The sequence below is a fragment of the Delphinus delphis genome, chromosome 14 (genome assembly GCF_949987515.2).
Source record: "Delphinus delphis chromosome 14, mDelDel1.2, whole genome shotgun sequence".
Classification (NCBI taxonomy): Eukaryota; Metazoa; Chordata; class Mammalia; order Artiodactyla; family Delphinidae; genus Delphinus; species Delphinus delphis.
The window spans coordinates 60,700,328-60,725,553 of record NC_082696.1 but is presented as its reverse complement, the minus strand read 5'-3'; the positions used below and the strand labels follow the sequence as shown (position 1 = coordinate 60,725,553).

At 38.2% G+C, this 25,226-nt stretch overlaps 1 non-coding gene across 1 annotated transcript; it reads right to left on the bottom strand.

Annotated features, from left to right (window-relative positions):
• Positions 1-12,958: 12,958 nt before the first annotated feature.
• On the bottom strand, positions 12,959-13,065 carry LOC132437453 (U6 spliceosomal RNA). The gene has a single exon (XR_009522036.1). It is a non-coding gene; the product is annotated as a U6 spliceosomal RNA (small nuclear RNA).
• Positions 13,066-25,226: the final 12,161 nt, after the last annotated feature.

The following is a 25,226-nucleotide window of genomic DNA, read 5'->3' as shown; positions in this document are numbered from 1 at the left end:
CCCAGAAGCATACACATACACACGCACAAAAAGAGGAAAAGGGGAAAAAATCATAAATCTTGCTCTCAGAGTTCACCTCCCTAATTTGGGATGATTCGTGTCTATCACGTATTCCACAGATGCAGGTACATCAAGTTGATTGTGGAGCTTTAATCCGCTGCTTCTGAGGCTGCTGGGAGAGATTTCCCTTTACCTTCTTTGTTCTCATAGCTCCCAGGGGCTCAGCTTTGGATTTGGCCCTGCCTCTGCGTATAGGTCGCTGGAGGGCGTCTGTTCTCCGCTCAGACAGGACGGGGTTAAAGGAGCCGCTGATTCGGAGGCTTTGGCTCACTCAGGCCGGGGGGGGGGGGGGGGGGGGGGGGGGGGCACTGCGTGCGGGGCGGGCCTGCGGCGTCAGAGGCCGGCGTGACGTTGCAGCAGCCTGAGGCGCGCCGTGTTCTCCCGGGGAAGTTGTCCCTGGATCCCGGGACCCTGGCAGTGGCGGGCTGCACAGGCTCCCCAGAAGGGGGGTGTGGATAGTGACCTGTGCTCGCACACAGGCTTCTTGGTGGCGGCAGCAGCAGCCTTAGCGTCTCCTGGCCGTCTCTGGGACCGCGCTTTTAGCCGCGGCTCGCGCCCGTCTCTGGAGCTCCTTTAAGCAGCGCTCTTAATCCCCTCTCCTCGCGCACCAGGAAACAAAGAGGTAAGAAAAAGTCTCTTGCCTCTTCGGTAGGTCCAGACTTTTCCCCGGACTCCCTCCCGGCTAGCCGTGGCGCACTAACCCCCTGCAGGCTGTGTTCACGCCGCCAACCCCAGTCCTCTCCCTGCGCTCTGACCGAAACCCGAGCCTCAGCTCGCAGCCCCGCCCGCCCCGGCGGCGGAGCAGACAAGCCTCTCGGGCTGGTGAGTGCCGGTCGGCCCTGAGTCTCTGTGCGGGAATCTCCCCGCTTTGCCCCCCGCACCCCTGCGGCTGCGCTCTCCTCCGCGGCCCTGAAGCTTTCCCCCTCCACCACCCGCAGTCTCTGCCCGCGAAGGGGCTTCCTAGTGTGTGGAAAGCTTTCCTCCTTCACCGCTCCCTCCCACAGGTGCCGGCCCGTCCCTATTCTTTTGTCTCTGTTTATTCTTTTTTCCGGAGCCTGTGCTCCACAACGGGAGAGGCCACAACAGTGAGAGGCCGGCGTACCGCAAAAAAAACACACAAAAAAACAATATTTACTTTAGATTCCAAAATCCAAAGGATTTTCATAAGGCTTTTCTTTTTTTATGGATTTCTAACTTTCTGAATTATGAACAAAGAACATAGTCTAATGTAATGCTGATTCCTTAGAATGTATTGGGGCTTCTTTTGCAGCCTTGTACGTGGAGCCTCCCAAGAATGAATTAAAAGAATCTTTGTTTTCTATTGGGTGTACATTTTTACATAAAGCTAATATGTTCTTATTGTGTTGCCCAAATCTACTATAAGGGTTTTTGTCTGTGAGATCTGTCCATTTAAACCACAATTTTTGATGTGCCTATTTCTCCCCATTCTGACCATTGTTGCTGTTTATGTTTTTGGGCCGCACTGATATTCTGCAAATTATGCATATCACTGTATTACTGTATCTTCTTGAGCTAAGCTTTCTTTTACTTCTTTATTCCTATTGCACATTCACCTTACTTGGTGAGTTCACAATCCTTACTTGGTGTATTATTAAGATAAATATATCACATTTCATTCAGACTTCTTTCTTCTCCTCCTTCATATCTTTGTTCAAATGTTACCTTTTCAACAAGGCCTTTCCAGGCCGCTGTCTTAATAACTTGCAATCCCCTGCCTCCCTAGCCCTCCTCCTGCTTAACTTTTCCTATAGCATTTTTCACGTCCAAAATACTGTAGGATTCAATTACTTATTTTGTTTATTTTCCGGCTTCCCCAAGTTAACAAGTCAAAAATATGCTGAGCAGGTATTTTGTCTGTTTTGTTCCCTCCCTGCTCTATCACTGCACCTGTAAGAGGAGCTGACATTTAGAAGGCATGCTATAAATGTTTGTTGAATGAATGAACAAATAAGCAGTTCTATATCCTTTTGTTTTAAATGGATGTCTTGTAGATAATGGTGTCAGTTAATTGCATGTTTGCTTGAAGCTCCTTCTGTATTCTGCTCTATGGAGAAGGGGCTGGGAGTCTGCAAATGACATTTCCCAGGATCTCTTGCCAACTGGCTTCTTGTCAAGTTCTGCTAATGGGAGTCCTGATAGGAATTTGTAAGGTGGAGGAGGGGAGAGCTGCCTCTCATCCTGCTTCCTGTTTCTGGCAGAGTGTTAAGTGGTGAGAGCAGCAGAAGCAGTGACAGACCAATAGTGGTGACAGCACAGCAACACCTGACAGCATTGGTGGTAGCCACAGTGTAAGCCATGGTTCCAACCCTGCCAAAGGGGCAGCTCTTTGGTGGATCCTGAACAGGATGTGACAACATCTCCAGCGGTTCATCAGCAGGTGTAAACTCTTGGGCTCCAGCTTAGAAGTGTCAGCAAACTTCTGATCTTTGGGTATCACCCTTTCTTCTTTTTTGCTTCTGCTAATCATCTTCTGCATTTTGCTCGTCCAACAGCTGTATAACCAATTCCCTGTATTAAATCCCCTCTAAATACTTAGGATTCTTTTTTTCTTTTGGGGATCTGGACTAATATAACAATACACTGCTAAATCTTACTTCAGATCCAATTTGTGGGCCTCCATCTTTAGATTTTTGAGTTGAACTCACATTTTTCGAAATTATTCTTATAATGGGATTTTCTTCTGTGTAATGCTTAATGTTCTATATCACCATGTTTTTTGTTTTTTTCCTTTTATTTCTGTCCTTTATATTAGAAAGGTTGAATTTTTTTAAACTGGTTGAAAGTTATATTTCATGGTTTCAAAAATACATGTATTTTGTAATGTAATATCTTGAAAATCAGGAAGGGTCTGAAGTCTATAGTGTTTGACGATCAATCACTGATGGCCAGGCAGTAGTCGTGACATAGCTGTCATTCCTTGAGCCTGCAGGAATGTCAAAAGTGCCAGCATCATAACCTATAGATTGGGTACCAGCAGTTTGGAAGAAAATCCTAGAGAAAATAGTGGAGAAAAGAATATAGTTAACTCCTAGGAACCAAATGACGTGGGAAAAGATGTTGATGTGGGTGATGAACTGGACATACTTAGCAACATTCCTCAGGAGAAGTCTAAAGTAGGCCTGTCCTACCTGCAATACATAGTAGTTTTACTTCTATAAATTCTTTTTAAAATATCGCATCACCACCCTTCATAGCACAGAGGATTATTTTGTGCAGAAAAACACAATCATTAATGACTAAAAAGTCATTTAGAAGAGCTGAACTTGGTGTGAAGAAGTTTGGGGAATATGTTTACTGGTTTTATTTTGTTTTTTCTTTTTGTAGTTTTATGAGAATGATATATCTAAAAGAACCCTTTCAATATAAATAAAAATTCTAACCAAGAAAGCATTGTGTCTTGATGGGCAGCCCCTTTTCATAGTTGGCAGTATTTTTTCAGCATTTTTCCTTTCATAGCGGTAAATTAAAAAATGGTGTGTTGGGCTTCCCTGGTGGCGCAGTGGTTGGGAGTCCGCCTGCCGATGCAGGGGGCGCGGGATCGTGCCCCGGTTCGGGGGGATCCGACGTGCCGCGGAGCGGCTGGGCTCTTGAGCCATGGCCGCTGGCCTGCGCATCCGGAGCCTGTGCTCCGCGGCGGGAGGGGCCACAGCAGTGAGAGGCCCACGTACCGCAAAAAAAAAAAAAAAAAAATGGTGTGTTTTACAATAGACTGTGTCTTGAATTTTATGTAAAACAGCAGACGTACTATTTTCGTCCCTATGGGATTATTTCTAACTAAGGCCCAAATTTGCATTTAACTATGAGTTTCTACATTTACTAATATTTATGTATTTTCCTTAAACTATTCTCCTCCCCCACTGATGTCCAACGTCCCTTACATCCCAAGTCATATTACAGTCACCTGGAATTTTAATTCTGGATTGCCATGGGGGCTGTTTATTGTTACTTATTAAGGCAATAATAACACTTGTAAGCTCTTACCCCATAGTGTCTCTTCCTCCAATATTTATTCTTCTTTTTCCTGGGGGTCTTTCTGCAAGAGTAATTTCAAAGGTACTCTGTGTGGTAAATTTTCTGAGGTTCATTTACCTAAGACTCAGAAAATAAAGATATTTCTGTTTCATAGCTAAATATTATTTATTTGAAAAATATCGACATTCAAAGTTCTTCATACTTTTCTTCATTCTTTTCTCGCATTTAATTCTTCAATCCATCTGGAAATAACTTTTCCTCATACATCAATTAAATAAAGGTGTCCCTTCAGCAATGGTTTATAATTCTTCCATTAGTATATACTTAATTCAGAGATACATCAATGCATATTCCATTACATTTTCTGCACATTAAGTATTTTGTCAGTACTACACTGTTAACTGCCAGAGTTTTAATGGAGTGACATATTAGGTGGAGTGGCATATCAAGATGTCAACTACCAGTCCTGGGCCACCTTGCCTTCCCTTACAACCATCCCCATCTTTATTTGTGGAGGATAGGTCCCAAGCTACAGGTAACTAAACTCTATAATATCCTGCAAGATGTAAGACTAAAACAATGAAGAAAATCAGAGAACTGGTTTGTGTCTTCCCCCAACTAACAGAAATGAGTCTATCAATAAAACTGAAAGAAAAAGAGGCAAATTTTAGGGGGTGGGGATGATAGCTGTGTATAGAGAAGGTGACTTGTGCCTCCACCCTGATTATCCCCATCCCTAGAAGAATTTCCCTTGCTGTTTGGGTCTGAAGCATAATGAGCCCTTCTCAGAAAAGTAAGGTCAAATGAGCAAGTACCAGTAGGTATGTAACACACACACACACACACACACACACACTCACACACAAACACACACTCACACATCTACAACACAGTATTCCTACAGAGGTACAACTAAGAGAGGGAGAGAATGCTTAAAGATCTCCACAAAAGTACAAGGATACATGTATTTTCTTATGGAAATAGGACTTGAGCCAGCTTGGAAGGTAGAGGGAAGGGGCAGGGGAAGAAAGGAGCTGGCTTTGCCAGCTTTAAGAGCAGCTTGGCAGAGAATAAAACCTGCATCAGTAGGACTTTTGGAGTCATACTCCATGGACTGCTTCTCTAGAATCCCCCATGGCAAGCAGTAGGGCAGGTGCCCAGCTGGGTCCCCAAGTGGGCCATTTGTCAAAGTCAGCTATGGGGTACACCTGCACCACAGACCAGTCAGGGAGGACACGAGCAGCTGGAGCCTACAGAATTTTGTGGCCTAGCTCGGGACACTTGATAATAAAGACTCTGACTCTGACTTTAAAATTATTTGACCAAGTTTACTACAATGAAATTAACCAGGTTGCTTACTGTGTTGCATGAGGCAGGCTCAAGAATAGAGTTGATAATGAGTCATTAGAAAAGTGGAGTTTCCCCTTGTGTACATTTGACTAATGGCTGTTCAATTAATTATTATGTTCTGATAGAGGCAATAGTCATTATTTTTACTTTTCAACATTTCTGAAAAATATGTTTGTCATGCAAATTAAATGCATATAAAAATGCATACCATTTAACCCAACCATTTAATTCCATGTCTATGAACCTATTTGAAGAGACTATGTGCAAATACGCTTATTGAAGCATGATTTTTTTAGTTTGGTTACAAATGAATTTTTATTTGAAGTAAGTGTAATAAGAGAAACATTTGACAATGAATTTGACTCTTTCACCACTCTAGACATCCCCAATACTTTGTCTAATAGTGATTTTCTTTGACCCTCTTATTGCTAGGAGATTTGTTATTATATCAACTAACAAATGTTTGGGTGTTTTTTAAATTTGATTTTTTTACTTTAAAATTTTATGTTTACTCTTAGTTTTTAATTTAAAATTTTATAACCATTTAGTTACAAAAAAATCTATCTTGAATAATTACTGCCATTTTTGATGTTCTAAATTCACTTTGTAACCTAATATGTGCTAATATGTCTAGCCCTAATTTTCTGTGCTAAAGATTTCATGGAAATTGTAAAATATATTTTGCTTCTCTTTTGGATTAAAAAGTTTTACATGTATACCAATACTTCATTTTTATTAATGTTATGTTAATAATATAACATATATAACATAATAATATGTTATTCTAAATTTCTATATTTTTCTACTTTGGCTGATAAAGGCAAAGGTAGTTATCCTAGATCATATGTGTTTCAATTTCTTTTTCTAAGCTTTAGTCTTCGAATTATATATTTTGATATTTTATTAAGCAATACCAAAAAGAACCATGAATATTATATTTTTATTTAAATATAAATAACAGGTTTTAGCCCATTTAATTAATTTTGTCTTTAATTCTCAATTTGTCTGAAATTAAAATTTGACTGGAGCTTACTTTATTTCATTTGAGAAATGCTGCCCATCCATTTATTTTCAGTAATTCTCATTCCTGTAGTTTTAGGTGTATGTCATATGTAATTTTGTTCATTACAGACAAAATGACAGTCTTCATCTTCAATAAAATGCTTTATCTAATTGTATTTATTAACACAACTAGCATGCTTTGTGTTAATGTTTTCTCTTTTGGAAGTAGTTTTTAATTTTTCTATTTCTGTGAATTTCCACATTTTTATGACTCTTCATGTTTTTCTTCTATTATTTGTAAGAAACTTCCACAAAGTTAATAATTTGAATTTAATTGTCTTACTGTTTACCATAAGTTCTTAAAACACGAGCTTTTATATTTCATTTCTCTAGTTACCATCATCAATCATAAAACAGTGATTTAACCATGTAAGAATATTATTTTCAACTATTATATTGCATAGCTTAGATTTGACCCATGGCTCAAATGCCCCTGCTCTGAGCTTCATCATTTTTTTTTTTTTTTTGCAGTACGCGGGCCTCTCACTGCTGTGGCCTCTCGCGTTGCGGAGCACAGGCTCCAGACGTGCAGGCTTAGCGGCCGTGGCTCACGGGCCCAGCCACTCCGCAGCATGTGGGATCTCCCGGACCGGGGCACGAACCCACGTCCCCTGCATTGGCAGGTGGACTCTCAACCGCTGCGCCACCAGGGAAGCCCAAGCTTCATCATTTTTTAAAAAAAATATTGACTTGTACTTCATTTTAAAAACAGTATTTATGATAATAATTTCGATTTACCTAAAATGGCTGATGTTGATATTTACAACCTGATATTTAATTATTACTCCATTTTTAACTTGGATTCATCTTCTACTTGACTAAAACATGGCTTCAGATAAAAATTTTCAAGGGTATATGTACAATAGTTTTTGGTGACCTCTATGTAACTAATAATATCATTCTGGTAAACAGCAACTTATCTAGTGCAAAATTATTGACTCATGAATATATTCTCTTCAAACCTATAAAAATTGGTATTTACAAAAAGGAGCTAGACTTCTGAGTAGAGGACCAGCCCCTGTCACAGATGCAGGTGTCAGTGCCCACTCTTAGCATTGCTCCCTGTGGTAGGCAGAATGATGGGGCCCCAAGATATCCTAATACCAGGAACCTATGAATCTGTTACCTTATATGGCAAGAGAGACTTTGCAGATGTGATTCAATGAAGGCTCTTGAGAGGCAGAGATCATCCTGGATTATCCAATGGGCCCAACACTATCACCAGGATGTTTATAAGTGAAAGAGGGAGGGAGACAAGGACAGGAGAGTCAGAGAAAGAGATGCAATGACAGAAACAGAGGTTAGAGTGATGCAGGGCCATGAACCAAGGAATGAATGTGTGTGGCCTCTAGATGCGGGGAAAGGCAGGAAATGAATTTCTCTCTAGAGTCTCCAGAGATAATGCAGTCCCCACAATCCATTTTAGAACTCTTTCCTTCAGAACTATAAGATAATAAACCCGTATTGTTTTAAGCTGATAACTTCGTGGAAGTTTGTTACAGCAGCAATAGGAAACAAATACACTTCATACTGACGACTTTACCATGGCATACCATATAAAAGCTGTAACAGGCTGAGGCTACTTGTTTGAAATGGAAAGAGTTCCTCCCTCCCGCATAAGGGCTCTCACTCCTCACCAGTGTGGGATTTAGCCCCCATTCCATCACTTTTTAATGCTTAAATGCTATTCTCACAGGGCTGCCCCAATTCCATTAGAGTCCTTAGAATCCCCAGAGTGCTTTTTCATTTCCAATTAGTCAGTCCTATTTGTCCCTGCTTTACAGAATGGCATTAACCCGTTGAAGCTTGCAGATACTACAACCAAACACCGTAAGTTTAGTTTGCTTACACACTGGCCACTGTAGATAAGCAGGCATCCGTGTAACATCCAGGCCATACAAACAACCCTCGGCTCGTCACCAAGCCTGGCCCACTCCTCCAGTCCTATCTGGAGCAACGTTGCTAAGGTCAAGACCCTGCTCTGGTTTCAGATCAGCAGCTGCCTGTCTTGGATGCTGTCATTCTTCATAAGTTTCAAGGGAGAATGGTTCTCTGTGTGGATGCCCTCCACTGCATGACCATGGTCAGCTAAAGTACTGTTTTGGGCTCGCAAAGGTATAACACTTCAGCTTTGCTCATGTTTTATCCTTCTTTGGTATAAGAGGGCTAGATAAGGACTAAGTTTGTTATCAGAGGCATGCCTACTTCAGAACCACTGGCCATGTGCAGAGACCAGCCCACTGGTCCCATCCTTTTTCTACCATCTAGTGATGTGAATATCAAGGGCTTCTTTGTTCTTCCCTGTTTCCAAGTCTTGGTCAAGTGTGCTCTGCCCATTTAACAGATTTCAGTAACTTCGAATCTCAGGAGAGTTTAAGGTTTCTGTCCTTTGCCTCTCAGGAGCAATCCAAGCTCCTTATGCAAAGTTACCAAATTCCTTCCCTGCAAATATCAACATCTATATATCAAATTTTAAAAGAATAATTAAAATTAAATTGGGTTCACTGGCTACCCTGTCACATACACATACATTGTCAGGATAATCTTCAAAGGTGCTTCCTTGACCATTCAAGTCTCCCAAAGATTTTGTTGTAAATCATCTTCACGGTGTTTGCTGGCCCCTCTTCTCTCACTAAGATACAGCGCAGGCTGTATAGGGCCAGGCCAGAGAACAGGGCTCTAAGACAGATTCACAGGGCTTGCCTCCTGTTTCCCTCCACCCCTGTTTTAAATACTCTCTCTATTGAATGGCTCTCTGTCCTCCTCTCTCTGCTTCTTGTTTTTTGCATCTCCCCTAGCATTCAGTCAAAAGTCCATCTGGCCAAATTCTTGATTATCACTTCTTCGAGTTTTCCTTCATAAAATTTCTTTGCTTTAAATGTTTAATAAACAGTAGATAATTTATTATAAAACATTGTATATAGAGTATATGACAAATACTTAGAAAATTGTTTATAAGTAATGGTTCTAATGTAATTTAATATTTTTACTATATGCTCATCTGTATTCCCTTAAGTTTCTAAAATGCATACATATTATTTATAATAAAAAGTCAATTTTTACAAAAGTGCTTAAATGCTCAAACTTCTCTGTCCAGTTAATCGGCATTGACTCAGCCATTTACTTGTTACAAAATATTTATTGAGCACTTACTACATGCTGGGTACTTTGCTAAGCACTGAGTTACAACAATGAACATGCAAGAGAAGTCAACTGAGCCAGAATGTCCTATGCATTTTAGGCTTAAGTGAAGCCCACAATAGCAACAGAAGCAACATGATTTAATCAGGAAGCATAATTGTTTATAAAACCAGTGTTTAACATCACATGAGGGATAAGTGATCAAACTTTTCTCTGTAGGGATCTTACAGATAAAGTTGGGCAAGATTAAGATTAATAATTGTTAAAAATTATTTAATGTTCTTAAATGGACTATTCTTTACATGTTTTCTTTGGAATTACCTGTCCATTATTTAATGTTTATGTTCAAGAATTTTAGAACAAACACTTATGTTTATCAAAAATAGTGTGTGCTAAAATATTTATATCGGGCAAGCCATAACCATGGCATGTATCTACTCTTCAGAACACTCACTGTGGCTATGATGGAGGTTCCACATTATACCTCTTTATGACCTTTTATGTCCATAGCAGTCAAAACACCTGTGAGGAACTTAAAATCTTCATGAGTGATGAGGTCACAAATCAAAATAATGTCCCAATTGAAAATGGAAACAAATTTAATTCATAATGCTCAAAAACTAGGTAGGAGATAGATGTGAGGAGGAACTTTGAATGAATCAAATTAAGTATGGAATGTTCAGACTGTTTAAAATAACTGATAGGTGGAGGAGCAATACATTATTGATAATTAGTTAATAATTATTGTTAATTGGATAAAAATTCTTAAAGCTCCTCTTGTTTTACAGTGGGACTTGATGTTGAGTTCTGATACTTCATCTTACAAAAGTTAAAATTGCAATTAAATATGAGATTTAAATTTTCTTTCAACACTGCAAATGGAATCTAAGTTTTATTTGGTTATAAAGGTTTATTGACCAACTGGAATTTTAGAAAGTATTTTTCCACTTGGAAAATGACACAACATATTTTCAAATTTATATTATGCAAGGCAAACCACCATCTTCCATGTTTTGAAGCAGGTAGAGACATAGCAAAGGAAATGTAGAAAGAATGTGAACAACAGATATTATGGTGTATGCCTTATAGGGTGCTTCTAGGACTATTGCTACTACACAGTATTTTTTAAATGCCAGTTAGGTGCTAATTGTAGGCTATGTCATTTAACTCAAAATGTTATGAGATAGGTACCACTTTATTCCCATTCAGATATGAAGAGAGTAAGGCAGAGAGATATTAAGTAGCTTGCTCAGGGTCAGCCAGCTAGTGAATGATGGAGCCCAGAATTTCAGCCCAAACAGTTTGAACCTAGGCTTTTTAGCTGCTACTTGGTACCACTTCTTTCCAAGGACTTATACTCTTCAATGGCCCTGTGGTTTTAGGTCGTGACAAGCCACAGGCTGATGTGATGCCACTGAGACTAACTGATCCTTGAGCCCTCTGACTTTAACCCTCCTGGCACTGGCACCAACAGGTGCAGCTTTTAGCTTATCTGAGCACCTAAAGTAATTGTTCGAGATTTTGGCTGTTTGCTGGGAGAATCATTGAAAGGGCAGAACCTTGCCTTGCTTGTTAAAGCACTTTACACATGTGCAAAGACTTGGTGGAAAAAAGGACTCAGTTGGAAAAAGGACAGTTTCTGAGTTTACATGGCATTACATAGACCAGAACAATTTCTGATTTTTTTAAATTCAACATTTAAAAACTGAATTGAGTCAATAATTTTACTTTGCTAAACAAAACACAAATTTATTTGGGGCAATTAATATGAAATTACAGATTACCTCAAATGTTCATCCTCTGCTTAAATGAATACCGTCCACATTTGCCAAGTTTTTTTTCTTATGTAAACTCATTTTTTTCTAAATATAAGCATTAGTGATTTAACTAACTCTTAAAAAGCACGTCTTTTTCCAGATTATAGAGTCTTATTGTTGTATTAAATGTCTCAGCTTGTAAGCTTTGACCACACAATAAACATAGCACCACATGATATTAAAATTTAATTAGCCAATTCCATATTCATAATTCACAGTCATCATAGGCAACATCTTACACATTCTGAAACTTTTTAGTTTATAGGGAATTTTTTTAAATGCCCAGTACCTTTTGCAAAACTCAGTTGAACATTTCCCTGCAGTTTTGCATTATTCATTGATAAAGATGAACCACCTCAAGAGAACTGAAAGATAACATATCCTTTATTTTACCTTTAATCTTTCATCAAAAGAATCTACATATTACTTCCATAGCACTAAATTTTATATATGATAAGGTCTATTAAAGAAACATGCACTAAATATTCCAATTTCAGAAAGAAGGGCCAAAAAATGTGAGCTGTGTCTCTGGTTCATTGAATGAAGTGTCAGGCATCTCATGCAGCACAGTGAGCAAATTATTATTTCTGAATTGTACATCAACCCAAATCTCCTAAAAGCTCTTTCTTATACCAGCTGCTAAATGATTAATAGTGTTGCATTGATAATTTTCACAAAAGACACTGCTGAATAAGAGAACAGTGTGTCCAAGAAAATGAGTTTGAGGTTCAGGGAAACAAAACACTTTTTCATAGTTTTAAAAGAAACATAGTATTGAGTTATACAGACTATCAGTTTCTCCCAGTAAATAAGCATGTGCCAACCCCAACTTTCTTCACTAGGACATGGCTTAGGAAGTTTATTTTCAGTACTCGGCATATATATTAATATTACATATTAATATAAATTAATATAAAATTATATTATATATTGTATATTTTTTTTCAATATTTTATATGCTGAGTATTGAAAAATAGATATTTGTATACACACACATACATATGTGATCTTGACTATGTATGTTAGACTGATGGTTTTAATACAGATATCGTTAATAAAAATATTTTCTTTTGAAACTTTACTAGTGATTTGCTTTATGGCTTTTAATGTGCCAACTTTCCATCTCTCCTACTCTTAGCAAGACTGTCTGTGGTCGGAAACCATGGACTTTTAAGGCATAAAAAACTGGACATGAAACAGAGCTTCACCACTTAGTTGGGTGATCCTAAGGAATTTACTTACCTCCTTTTTATTTATTTATTTTTTTAATTAATTTTTATTAGAGTATAGTTGCTTTACAATGTTGTGTTCGTTTCTGCTGTACAGCAAAATGAATCAGCTACACATACACATATATACCCTCTTATTTGGATTTCCTTCCCATTTAGGTCACCACAGAGCATTGAGTAGAGTTCCCTGTGCTATACAGTAGGTTCTCATTAGTTATCTATTTCATACATAGTATCAGTCATGTATATATGTCAATCACAATCTCCCAATTCATGCCGCCCCCCTTCCCCCTTCGTATCGATACTAAAATATGGAACACTTTCACGAATTTGCATGTCATTCTTGCGCAGGGGCCATGCTAATCTTCTATGTATTGGTCCAATTTTAGTATATGTGCTGCTGAAGTGAGTACTACTTACCTCCTTTTTAAACTGTGAATGGTCAGCTTCCTAAACTGAGAAATGACAAAAATTATACCAACCTCATTAGATTGAAAGAGGATGAAATCAAGTCTGCAGGTTTTGCAGTCAGTGATGTAAAATGAAATCACATTTTCTGTAATTCTCCAATTCTAATGGCTCTCTAGCCAACATCTTCTCTAAGAAATTTGCACTTTCAAAAATTTCTTTGGCTCAGATAATACAGAGAATCTCATGTTGTATGTACATTTGCCATTGTAATCCACAACAAACATATTAGCAAATCAAACCTGTTAGAAAATATTTGCATAACATATATCTGATAAAGGACTTTTATCCAAAATATACAAAGGATGTTTAAATCTCAACACTAAGAAAACAAACACAATTTCTCAAATGTGCTAAAGATCTGAAGACACCTCACTGAAGAAGATATACCAGTCACTTGCCCTTGGGCACTAAGAAACCACTACACACCTATTAGAATAACTAATATCCCCATAACTGACAGTAACAGTTGCTGGCAGATGCCTATAAAATCTGATAGTATGCTAGTGCTAAGAAAGAAACAACAACAGATAAGTAATTCAGTATAAGGCAGGTAAGGTGTTCAATCCCAGCCAAATGCAAGAAAGAGTGGCAAAACAAAGTTTGGGAATGGGAAGAATAAGTAGAAAGCTTGCCCCCGCCAGGTATGACAGTGTACACAGGAAGACGGGGATCAGCACTGTGGAAGCCATCAGAAGCTGGAATAGCCTCAGAGGAAATAACCTGAACCTGAAGGTTCAGCTGAAATGAGGCTGTAGATGAGAGAGCTAAAGTGGGTCTGGGGTAAGGAGTAGTCAAGAAGAAGGCAGGGAAATTGGAAAAGTGGAAAAGAATGATGGAGGAAAAGAGAGGGTGAAGTCATGTGACAGGCGGATGGTGCCTCGTTACTGAAATAGCCAAGAGACTTTTAAAACCAGGAATATCTTACTTTGATTTTGTAATTGTTTGTATTGCTGCCATGTTCCTTCATCTTTTCAAACCTTTGCCAAATCCATCTACTCAAATGCCTTTGTGTGAGTGGTTTGTTTGGCAAAATTTAAGAAAAGGTATTGAGTTTCACATTTAGATCAACATGGTATGAACCAGGGACCACACAACAAAAATGGAAAAACAACCTTTAAAAAGAACAAAGGCAGCAACCAGAACTAGAGAGCAGAAAGAAAGCATATACCCTCTAGGAAGTCACAAAAATGTTCATAAAGACATTGTGATCTTCAAGAGTGGAAGGTGGATTTTGAGGATTAGAGAGATGCTGACAACCAAGTAGCCCAAGTGATTTGGAGAAATCATTTATGAGTGAACATCCTTGAGGAGGACTTTAAATACCAGATTTATTCCTTAGTAGTAAATCAGAACATTACTATTTTTGAACCACAATTCTTTCTCCTCCACCCAGCAAACTGTCATGTTGAGTTTCTTTATCAGTGTCTGTATGTTGATATCACTCCTAAGCAAGTTTAGGAATTGCCTACAGAATAAGCCAATGAAACATGTTCCTCGTGTAGTCTATATCTCAAATTAAACAGTGAAGTGTTGTTATATATAGAGATGTTGCTATAGAAATGTATAGTTGAAAATGTGCTTCCTGACAGTAATGAAATTGTCTGCTTTTTATTTAAATGTGTTCTGATATGAAAGTAATAATGCACCTTTCAAATAATTCCTTTAAACCTTTCATCAGTTCTTTTCCAGTGATGGCACACCTTTGGAGTAATTAAAACTTTAGCTTTACGTGTCAAACCCAGACAAGTATTGTAGCCTCTAAAAACAGAATTGAATCATTGTGTAAAGACAGCAGTGCCATCAGAGTGGTGGTGTTTGAAAGTGAACCTGTCATGAATTCTAAGTGTGGCACAAATAAAATCATTCTCTGCTTATGTCAAACCAGGACTCAGATAGCAAGAATACTTAACTATGTTCAATGGGGCTTAATGTTTTGTCAGTCATTTATCTGCACATTGAAAATATCCTGTCAAGCAGAGGTAGACTTTTACTAAAATGAATTCCCTCCAGAGGGAAAGTACCCCATTGCCCAGCTGTAAAGTATCCACAGAGACCCAAGAGATTGTTTGTTTTCCTTTCGTTTTTTAACCAATGGCAACTCTAGTACCCAGAAATGCTCTTCATTATAGTAAATATTTAATAGATTTATTTTTCCAAGGTTAGTTTTCGAAGGATGTGTTTATAACTGGTGTTTAGTGTTTAATAATTAGAAATAAGTATAATAAAGCGCCATCTATTGGGAATGCAAACAACCAACAGACTCAGGTAAACGGTGCTTTAGACATTTTTAATAGGCTGAAAAAAGTTAACCTGTCATTTCAAGAATTTACAGGAAAATTGGACTAAAAATGAGTTTCAAGTGAAGACTGGATATGTCTGCTTACTGATTATAAAAAAGTAAGAAATTATCGAGGACATCAACAGAGGACACAGAGGCCACTACAGAATAGAAAACTATGTGAAAAGAGTAAGGGAAAGGTGATGGAGACTTATTCTTTTTTTTTTTTTTTTTTTCAGTACACGGGCCTCTCACTGTTGTGGCCTCTCCCGTTGCGGAGCACAGGCCCCGGGCGCGCAGGCTCAGCGGCCATGGCTCACGGGCCCAGCCGCTCCGCGGCATGTGGGATCTTCCCAGACCGGAGCATGAACCCGTGTCCCCTGCATCGGCAGGCGGACTCTCAACCACTGCGCCACCAGGGAAGCCCGAGATTTATTCTTTGGTATGCATTTTATTATTTGAGACATTGTAACTGGAAAGGTAAGAGACGAAACTAGCCAGAGGGGGGTCTATGTACATAATTATAAAATCAGAGCGTTAAGGGAGCAAAGGTGAGCTCAGGAGGTGCTGTGGGTAAAAGAATTGTCATTCCATGGATCTCAGAAAATTGTGCTGGGCATGGTAGGTGCTCAGTACACTGACTAAATGAATTCTGAACTTTAGATGAAGGTGAGACTGGATATCCGCAGTTGACCCATGCATACGGATGACAGAATACGATAATATGGACTTTGGTCTCTGGAAGACTTTGGTTTAAACTCTAGTTTTGCATTTTTAACCATGTGAACTTTGTGCCTTTCATCAAGTCACTTGACTTAATTAACTCTGGTTTTCCTTAGGTGTAAAAGAAGGATAGATAACAATAGGAGAAGCTATAAAAGGCTGCTGAGAGGACTGATTAGGGTAGTATATGAAAAACATTCAGCAAAGTGATTCGCAAATAGTAACCTCTCAAACAATGGAGGCTTAAAAAGGATTGATGATCTAAATTGTGACTTTAAAAAAAATTTGTATTGAAGTTATTTTAGACCTACAGAAGACTGTGTACAAAGGAAAATAGTACACAGATGTTCCCATATACTAGGGGTCTGTAGACTTCTGTAAAGGGTCAGATAGTAAATATTGTAGGCTTTGTGAGTGAGATGCCTCTATCACAGTTATTCAGTTCTGCCACTGTAGGGTGAAAGCAGCCGTAGACAATAGGTAACACAACGGGCACAGATCCGTTCTAACGAAATTTTACAAAAACTGGTGATGGGCTAGGTTTGGCCCATAGTTTGCAGTTTGCCAACCCTAAACTAAGCTATAGACTTTATTCAGATACCCCCAGTTTTGGCACCAATTCAGATACCCCCAGTTTTGGCACCAGTGTCCTTTTTCTGTTCCAGGATCCAACCGTGATTGATAGTTACTTGTTGTTTAATTTTCTTCATGGACTTGACACTTCTGAAGAGTACCAGCCATTTGTAGAATGCCCCTTAATTTAGTTTTTCTTATATTGTTTAATGATTATACTGAGGTTATGAAATTTTGGAAGAGTGCCAAAGAGGTGACATTCCCTTCTCATGGCATCGTACTGGTGTATATGATATCAGCTTGACTTATTATTGATGCTGTTAGCTTTGACCAGTGGTTAAGGTGTTGTCTGCCAGTTTTCTCCAATGTAAAAAGTATCGTTTACCCTTCTAAACTCTATTTATCACAAACAAATCACTAAGTCTGGCCCCCTTAAGAGGAGCGGAAACTAAGCTCCACATTTTGGAGGGAGGACTATTGCTATAGACTGAATATTTGTGTCCTCCTAAAATTCATATGTTAAAACCTAAACCCCAATATGAAGATATTAGGAGGTGGGGCCTTCGGGAGATTATGAGGGTGATGCCCTCATCAATAGGATTAGTGATCTTTTAGAGACCTCAGAGAGCTCCCTTCTGCCAAGTCACAACTCAAAAAGGGAGGGTGGTGGTCTGGGAGGGGAGGTCTTCTCTGATGTTCCGCTTAAACCTCATTCTTAGGCAGTAACTGTGAAGCTGTGCCTAGATGTTTTGCTTTCACCATTATTCCTGTTCCTTCTCCAGCTGTAATGATGGGTCTAGCACGTACTCTTGCCCTTTTCCCAGAGGTGGAGTATTTTTTTTATTCCCCTCGTCATTTTTCTTCTCCCTTCTGCAAAAATCCAGTGCTCCAATGCAACAGTTTTTTTCTGTTCTTCCCTGTGCATATCAACGCTTTTGCTCCATAGATGAAATAGAAAACATGGATCTGGGTGGCCTTTTGTCAGTGACTGCTATTCCCCTCATCCAGTCAGAACCACAGGGAACTGTTCTCAGGATTCTTTATGATCTTCTGTGTGAGCATTTGATGGCTGTCATGGAGAAAAAGCCTACAAAGGGATATAAACTACCTATCCTGTGGCCCCCAAAGGCTTCACACTCACACTAGCCCATATGTGGCTTTTAACAACGCCTTCAAAAGAATGTTAGCTCCATGTTCTTACTGGTCAGTATGGTTTTCTGGCAGCATCTACCCAAGTAATCAAATTCCAGGGTCCCATTTTTCCCTCTCTCACCATTTTTTTTGGAGGTAGTTGTTTGCTCTGAAAATTTTAATTTGTAGTTAGTCCATCATTTTTCTTGTTATAAGGGTGGGAGCAATGTCCTTTCCAGCTCTCTACATCTTTGAGCTCTCAGCTGACATTTTAAAAGATCCTTTAAATATATTCAAGGATATTGCTAAGATTAGAGTCTTTATTCAGCTCAAAGAGCATCATGATTTGCAGTGATGCCACAGATATGGAAATAGGTGAGTCCTTATGTTAGCAAGATATAGATTGGCAAGAACTATGATATGAGTATATAAGGATGATTAAAAAATTCAAAATTTAATCACAAATGCTACAACAGATGTTTTGCAAATGTTAATGGCTTAGCTGTTCTGACGGTAAAACGTACTTTATAAAATAAAAGTGAACAACACAGGGAATGAATTTCATTAGAGTTACATCAACAGTTGTATAAGAAAAAAAAAAAACCTATAGCATGGCATTTACAAGTAGTGTCACTCTACAAGTTGACAAGAAAAAATATCCAGAGTGTGGACTTGGCACTCAGGAAAAAAATGGCTAAGAAATCCCAGAAGAATGTGAAGAGAGTTCAAACAACAACCTCCAAACACCCTTCAAGGCACAGCCAGAGAAGAATCTCACTCTAATTGTCACTTTCACAGAAAGTCTGGATGCACGTATGCTTACAAGGTAATCCCAATAGTCATTTACATCTCAGCTTTGTATAAACCAATGAACAATATTACAAAAATATTTACAGATAGAAAATGCTACACAGACCTCACAGAAAAATAACTATTATATATAAATACAAGTGCCTCCAAAGGAGCAGGGATATTGTTAATTTGTACTCCGTGCACTTTTATCACTGTAGATTTGCAAGTTTGGGCCAGGAACTAGAGATCAGTGTTGCTCTACATAATAGTGAGAAAGTCATAAGGAGAAGTGATGGGAAGATCAGCAGAAGAGCAAGGAAGTTGGCAGTCAGCCCGGGTGCTACCTGGATAGGAACAGCTACAGTGGTCTCTAAGTGGGAAATAAACTGTGTGATTTTAAGTTATTGTGAGGTGAGCAAGCTGACCCTTTAGTAAAGCTTTAGTAAAAAAGCTGCTTCATGTAATTTCCTTCTATCTGTGGTGCTTTGCAGTGTTCTGATCCCAATGTAGAAGATGTTTCCACATTTGGATCAACCCCAGGGCAAAGATAAAGGACTTTGTCCCGAAGCAGGAATTAGTCAAAAGGGACTTAAAGAATTTGAAAAAGAACAGATACATGTATACGTATAACTGAATCACTTTGCTGTACACCTGAAACTAACACAACATTGTTAATCAACTATACTCCAATATAAAATAAAAATTAAAAAAAAAACGAATGAAAGTCCCTTTATCTCTTCCCACCCCCATTCTATGACACAGAACTCAGCAAAGACTTGAAAGGGATTTTGGATTTTCACAGTTCCTGAAATGAGGCAGTCTCCATGCCCCCTGTGTCTGCCAGCAGCCATGTATCTCCCTATGTGTCTCATTCTTTGTAACACTGGAGTCCCATTGCCCCCTTCTTCCCAGCATATATCACTCATCTGGGAAATTAGGAGAATGTACTTGGTGATTTTGTTTATGATAATTCCAGTGAAGAAAAGAATCCACTTGCTCCTCCATCCTTGCAGCTTCAAACACATGAACCACAAAGCCCCCAAAGGGAGCACGATGACCCAGGACCTATAGAACAAAATGTTTCATGAAAAGTCATCACAGCAATCCACTGGTACTGGTTCCTGGCATTATTTACAACACACTGTTCTTTGTAAGGACCTCATGTTTTCCTAAAGCTAACCCAGTAAAATGTGCTGTAAAATCTTCAGGGAACTTAGGTATTTGACTCTAAACCCCAAACGCTACCCACCAACCACAGCTGTCTACTCCTCACTTTATCATCTCAGCCAGAACTACCCTCCTACAAGTACACAGCATTATCAGTCATGAGCACTGGTATATTTTCAACATGCTCGTTAGCTGTATAGAAAAAAATTGAAAAAGTTCCTTGAGAAAGAAAGAACACTTTCTCTTAAACATGAAGTGTTTAGCTAGTTGCCTAAAAAACCTGAAAATAAGGACTTTGAGCCATGTCATTCAACACTGAAAATACTTATGGATACTGACAGACCATCAAATTTAAGTATTAAACTTCACATTTTCTCTAATTGTAAACAACTAGAAGACAGTGTTAACAGTGCCCCTCAAAAATTTCAGAACAGAACAAAACGTATTAAAACTGTATAACAATATTTCACTGTTATCTCTCTGTGGTGAATTACCTGTGATTTTTACTCCACAAATTTTTTTTTTGGTATTTGTCCAGTTCTCTCCAAGTTGTGTGAATTTAATCTGTGAACTAAAGAAACTAAGAAAAATTTGGTTTTTCCACTATTAGATTCTTTGTGGCAGATATTTATATTCTATAGTTAGAAGGGTTTTTCTCCCACACAGCTTAACTGTTCTATAATTTTAAAAATGAAATGTTATTTTAAAAATAGCCAAGAAACTATTGAATATGTAGAGGGGTACACTATCTTAGGTAAGCCAGAAAGGTCACAAGCTTGGAAGCAAAAATCAATGTATTGGGCTTCCCTGGTGGCACAGTGGTTGACAGTCCGCCTGCCAATGCAGGGGACACAGGTTCGTGCTCCGGTCTGGGAGGATCCCACATGCCACAGAGCGGCTGAGGCTGTGCGTCTGGAGCCTGTGCTCCGCAACGGGAGAGGCCACAACAGTGAGAGGCCCACGTACCACCAAAAAAAAAATCGATGTATTTTAAAGTAGGATCTTTTAAAAAGGCCAAAATTATCACTTTAGAAAAAGCAGCTAGTCAATTTTCTTCATTTTACAAATAGAAAACTAACACTGGAAAGGCAAAACGACTTTCCCCAAAGTACAAATGGAGTGGGATGCCCAGAAACAGAACTTAGGTCTTTCCCTCTGTCCTGTGCATGATTTTTACCTTACCAAAGAAATTTTAACTACTTAGTACAAAATGACATGTGGTCTTTCCTAAAGGTACCTAATGCCAGCATCTTCTCCATTTGTTCATCTTAACGAGGGTCAAGTCTAGAGAATTAAAAAATAAGCTTATAAAGTTGAAATCCTGGCTCATCCCACACAATTAAATTCCATCATCATACATAAGCAAATGGGAAATATCATTCTATTTTGGCCAAACAAGGATGTCATTTGTCATGCATTGAGAAATAAATGTATATATATATATATATATATATATATATATTTTTTTTTTTTTTTTTTTTTTTTTGGCTGTGTTGGGTCTTTGTTGCTGTGCGTGGGTTTTCTTTAGTTGTGGCGAACGGGATCTACTCTTCACTACGGTGCATGGACTTCTCGTTGTGGCTTCTCTTGTTGCAGAGCACGGGCTCTAGCACACAGGCTCAGTGGTTGTAGCTCGTGGGCTCTAGAGCACAGGCTCAGTAGTTGTGGTGCCCAGGCTTAGTTGCTCCATGGCATGTGGGATCTTCCCGGACCAGGGCTCGAACCTGTGTCCCCTGCATTGGCAGGCGGATTCTTAACCACTGTGCCACCAGGGAAGCCCCAGTAAATGTATATTTTGACAGCTGGCTCCAGATTCCTAGAGAGAAATACCTTTGCTTAGGAAATACCTTGATAGAACTCTCAGGAGGGAAACACCAAAACCTGAGCGTATGTTCTTCATGGAAATAGCAGAGTGAAAAAAATAAAACAAACAAAACACCTAAATTCTAGGGCTCTATGTAGCCATTTAACAGAAATTTGGAATTGGGGGAAGAGCTGTGGATAAGGAAGAATTAGTCCAAATTGTATAGGAGGATATTGGACAATGTGGGTATAAATGAGAATGTTGATGATGGAGTCTCTAAGATCTTTTGGAAACAGTAATGCTTAATTTAATTTATTTTTTTGATAACAAGATAAATGCACAAATAAAATTTCTAGGGAAATGGGTATCATGAGAAAGAGTATATATGTGGCTTATATAATTTATGCCTGAAGCAGAAAAAGAATAGCAGCTCTAGGAGGAAAAAAAATAGGTAAGACTGAATTCCATGGGAACAAAAGCTTGGTAGGAAAAGATGAGAAGTTACAGAACTCTAACGTGCAAGTACATCTCCTTCAAGCAGTCCTGACACATTAAGAGAAACATTGGCCTCATCATTTTTGTGATAGAAGTTTAACTCAATTTGCATTTAATTCTTAAGAAATGTTGTGACCCCAGTTGGCATCTGGGTTATACTGATATGAATCATAAGTGTAAAAATAAAAATGCAAACCTAACACCAGACAATTCTTGTTTCTCACTTTTATTGTCACCATGTATTTGGTGCTTGTCAAAATCGGGTGATGCTTATCTTGAGGCAAGGCTTAATTCACTTTAGTTTAGTTTGCTTGTTTGTTTTGGTGATATGTAATGAAGCTAAAATGTTTAGGAAAATTATTTAGATCACACCTAATGACATTTACAAAGCAAACTTGATGGCAATTAAAGAGATATATTTAACTTCAGGGTAATGAAAAAATTAAATGTAAAATATTAAAATTAAAGAAAATGGCAATAGTGAGCAGAAGAATTAGAAAAAATTATATCATCCGTTCAAAAATGCATTAACCAGGACTTCCCTGGTGGCGCAGTTGTTAAGAATCCACCTGCCAGTGCAGGGGACACGGGTTCAAGCCCTGGTCCAGGAAGATCCCACATGCTGTGGAGCAACTAAGCCCGTGCGCCACAACTACTGAGCCTGCACTCTAGAGCCAGCGACCCACAACCACTGAGCCCGTGTCTGAAGCCCACACGCCTAGAGCCTGTGCTCTGCAACAAGAGAAACCTCTGCAATGAGAAACCTGCACACCACAATGAAAAACAGCCCCCACTCACTGCTACTAGAGAAAGCCCGCACGCAGCAATAAAGACCCAACGCAGCCAAAAATAAAATATATATTAATTAATTTAAAAAATACATTAACCAAAGGAAGAAAACATATATAACTTTGACTATTATGAAAAACATAAAATGAAATGGAATCTAACAGGTGGCAGATAAGGAGTAATGCCAACATTATACAGATTATTATATCAGTCACACAACAAACAGGATTCAAATAGTTAAATGGACAAAGAACATTAAAGGTTATTCAAAAGAAGAGGAAATCCAATTTTAAGTAAATATTTAAGAAAATTTATAACCATATGTTGACCAAAATAATTAGTGTTGAAATACGATGTTTATTACCTGATAAGTTGATGAAAGTAACTTCTTTAGTGATAATATTTCATGCTAACCAGGATATCAGTTCATCACCAGGATGTGACCAAACTTGGTTATATTTGCAATGCACAATGTGAAAAAAACCTTACATTAGTACTTTTTTGGGAAACAAAATGACACTATTTACCCAGAATCACAACAAAGTGTTTACCCTTTGACCTAATAATTCTAAAGAAATCATAATTTTTAAAAATTTTTGTTGTATATATTCTTTTTTTTTAATATTTAGATTGCACGTATAAGTGATAGCATAGAAGATACATGTTTCTCTGTCTGACTTATTTAAGTAAGCATAATACTGTCTAGGTCCAACCATGTTGTTGCAAATGGGGGAATTTTATTCTTTTTTATGGCTGGTATTCCATTGTGTGTGTTATCTATGTTATCACTTATATGTGGAATCTAAAACGTAAAATAAATGAGTTTAGGTAACAAAACAGAAACAGACTCACAGGTACAGGGAGCAAACTGGTGGTTACCAATGGGGAGAGGGAAGGGGCAGGGGCAAGAAAAGGAAATGAGATTAAGAGACATAAACTACTATGTATAAAATAGATCATCAACAAGGATATATATTGTACAGCACAGGGAAATATAGCCATTTTTTGTAATAACTTTCAATGGAATCTAATCTATAAAAATACTGAATCACTAAATTGTACACCTGAAACTGTAAATCAACTATACTTCAGTTTAAAAAAACCAACAACAAACAAAAAACAAATTTAGGTTAGATGTCACATTAAAAAAAAAAAAAACCTACCCTAAAAATTAAAAAAATAAGGACGAAGTAAATTATGAAATAGATCAATGAAGTGCCATATAACAATTTTAAATGTTGAAAATAATGACATTTTAACATATCATTTTAGGTAAAAAATACAGAATGGAAAATACAATCTAAGGTCAGCATACACATGCATATATGCATACATATGTTTGTATATACATATATATACATGTATGTATATATATTCAAGCAACATGGGGAAACATGGTAAGATTAAAGCAGTTTTTTGAATTAGGTGAAATATATAGAGAATTTTTTTCTACTCTCTTTATTGTTGTTATAATAGTCATACGAGAAATGAAGTGTTTTTAGGGCAGAAGAGGACATGTTGAATAAGGCTCATATATATCCCCTGCTTTCCTAAGTTACATCATTTCACTGTTGACATATCCCATATCCTCATTAATTAAAAGAAATATGAAAGCTATATTCCTTGCTCCAAATTTTTATTTTCTTTACCTAATATAGAAAACTCATTCTAAGCAATAACAATTTCTTGGAAGGAAGTTGTCTCCCAGCAATAGTGAGATATACTGCCCTAGTTAGGCATTAACACCAACACTGGAAATGAAATCATTTATTCTAAGGTGAATTTAGACATGCCCTGATATTACCAACTCAATTTTTTGGGTTATGAATGCTAACAGATTTTCTAATATTTCACTTATTTATTTATTGAGGTTCTATTATTTGCACCCAGCAAATTGAGTTCCAGGTGTTTCACATTTTTCCCCATACCTTATTATCTGACTGTTTCATTTTAGTCATTCCGGGGGGTTTGTACCACATTGTGGTGCCAGGTGTTATTTTAGGTGCTTTATTGGTAATATCTATTTCATCTCTAATAAACCCATATGGAAACTGAGGCACTAATAAGCATGCCACTAGCGTTGGAATGTGAGGTGTCAGACTGCAGGGTCTGGGCTCATGACATTTGTGGTGAGACTGCATCTACAAACACCATGCCAGTTCTCTACTTGGTAATTCTGCAGGCTATTGCACCAGCATGGTTGTTTTAGTGAGGGAGGTTAAAATCAATCATTCTTTTCCCATTAGCTCCAAATATTAATAAACTGATGTTGCATTTTCTCCCTTTAACCTATGACATTCATCAGCTGTCTTTTGAGCACTAAGAAATCAGCGTCCAAGCTGAAATATCAG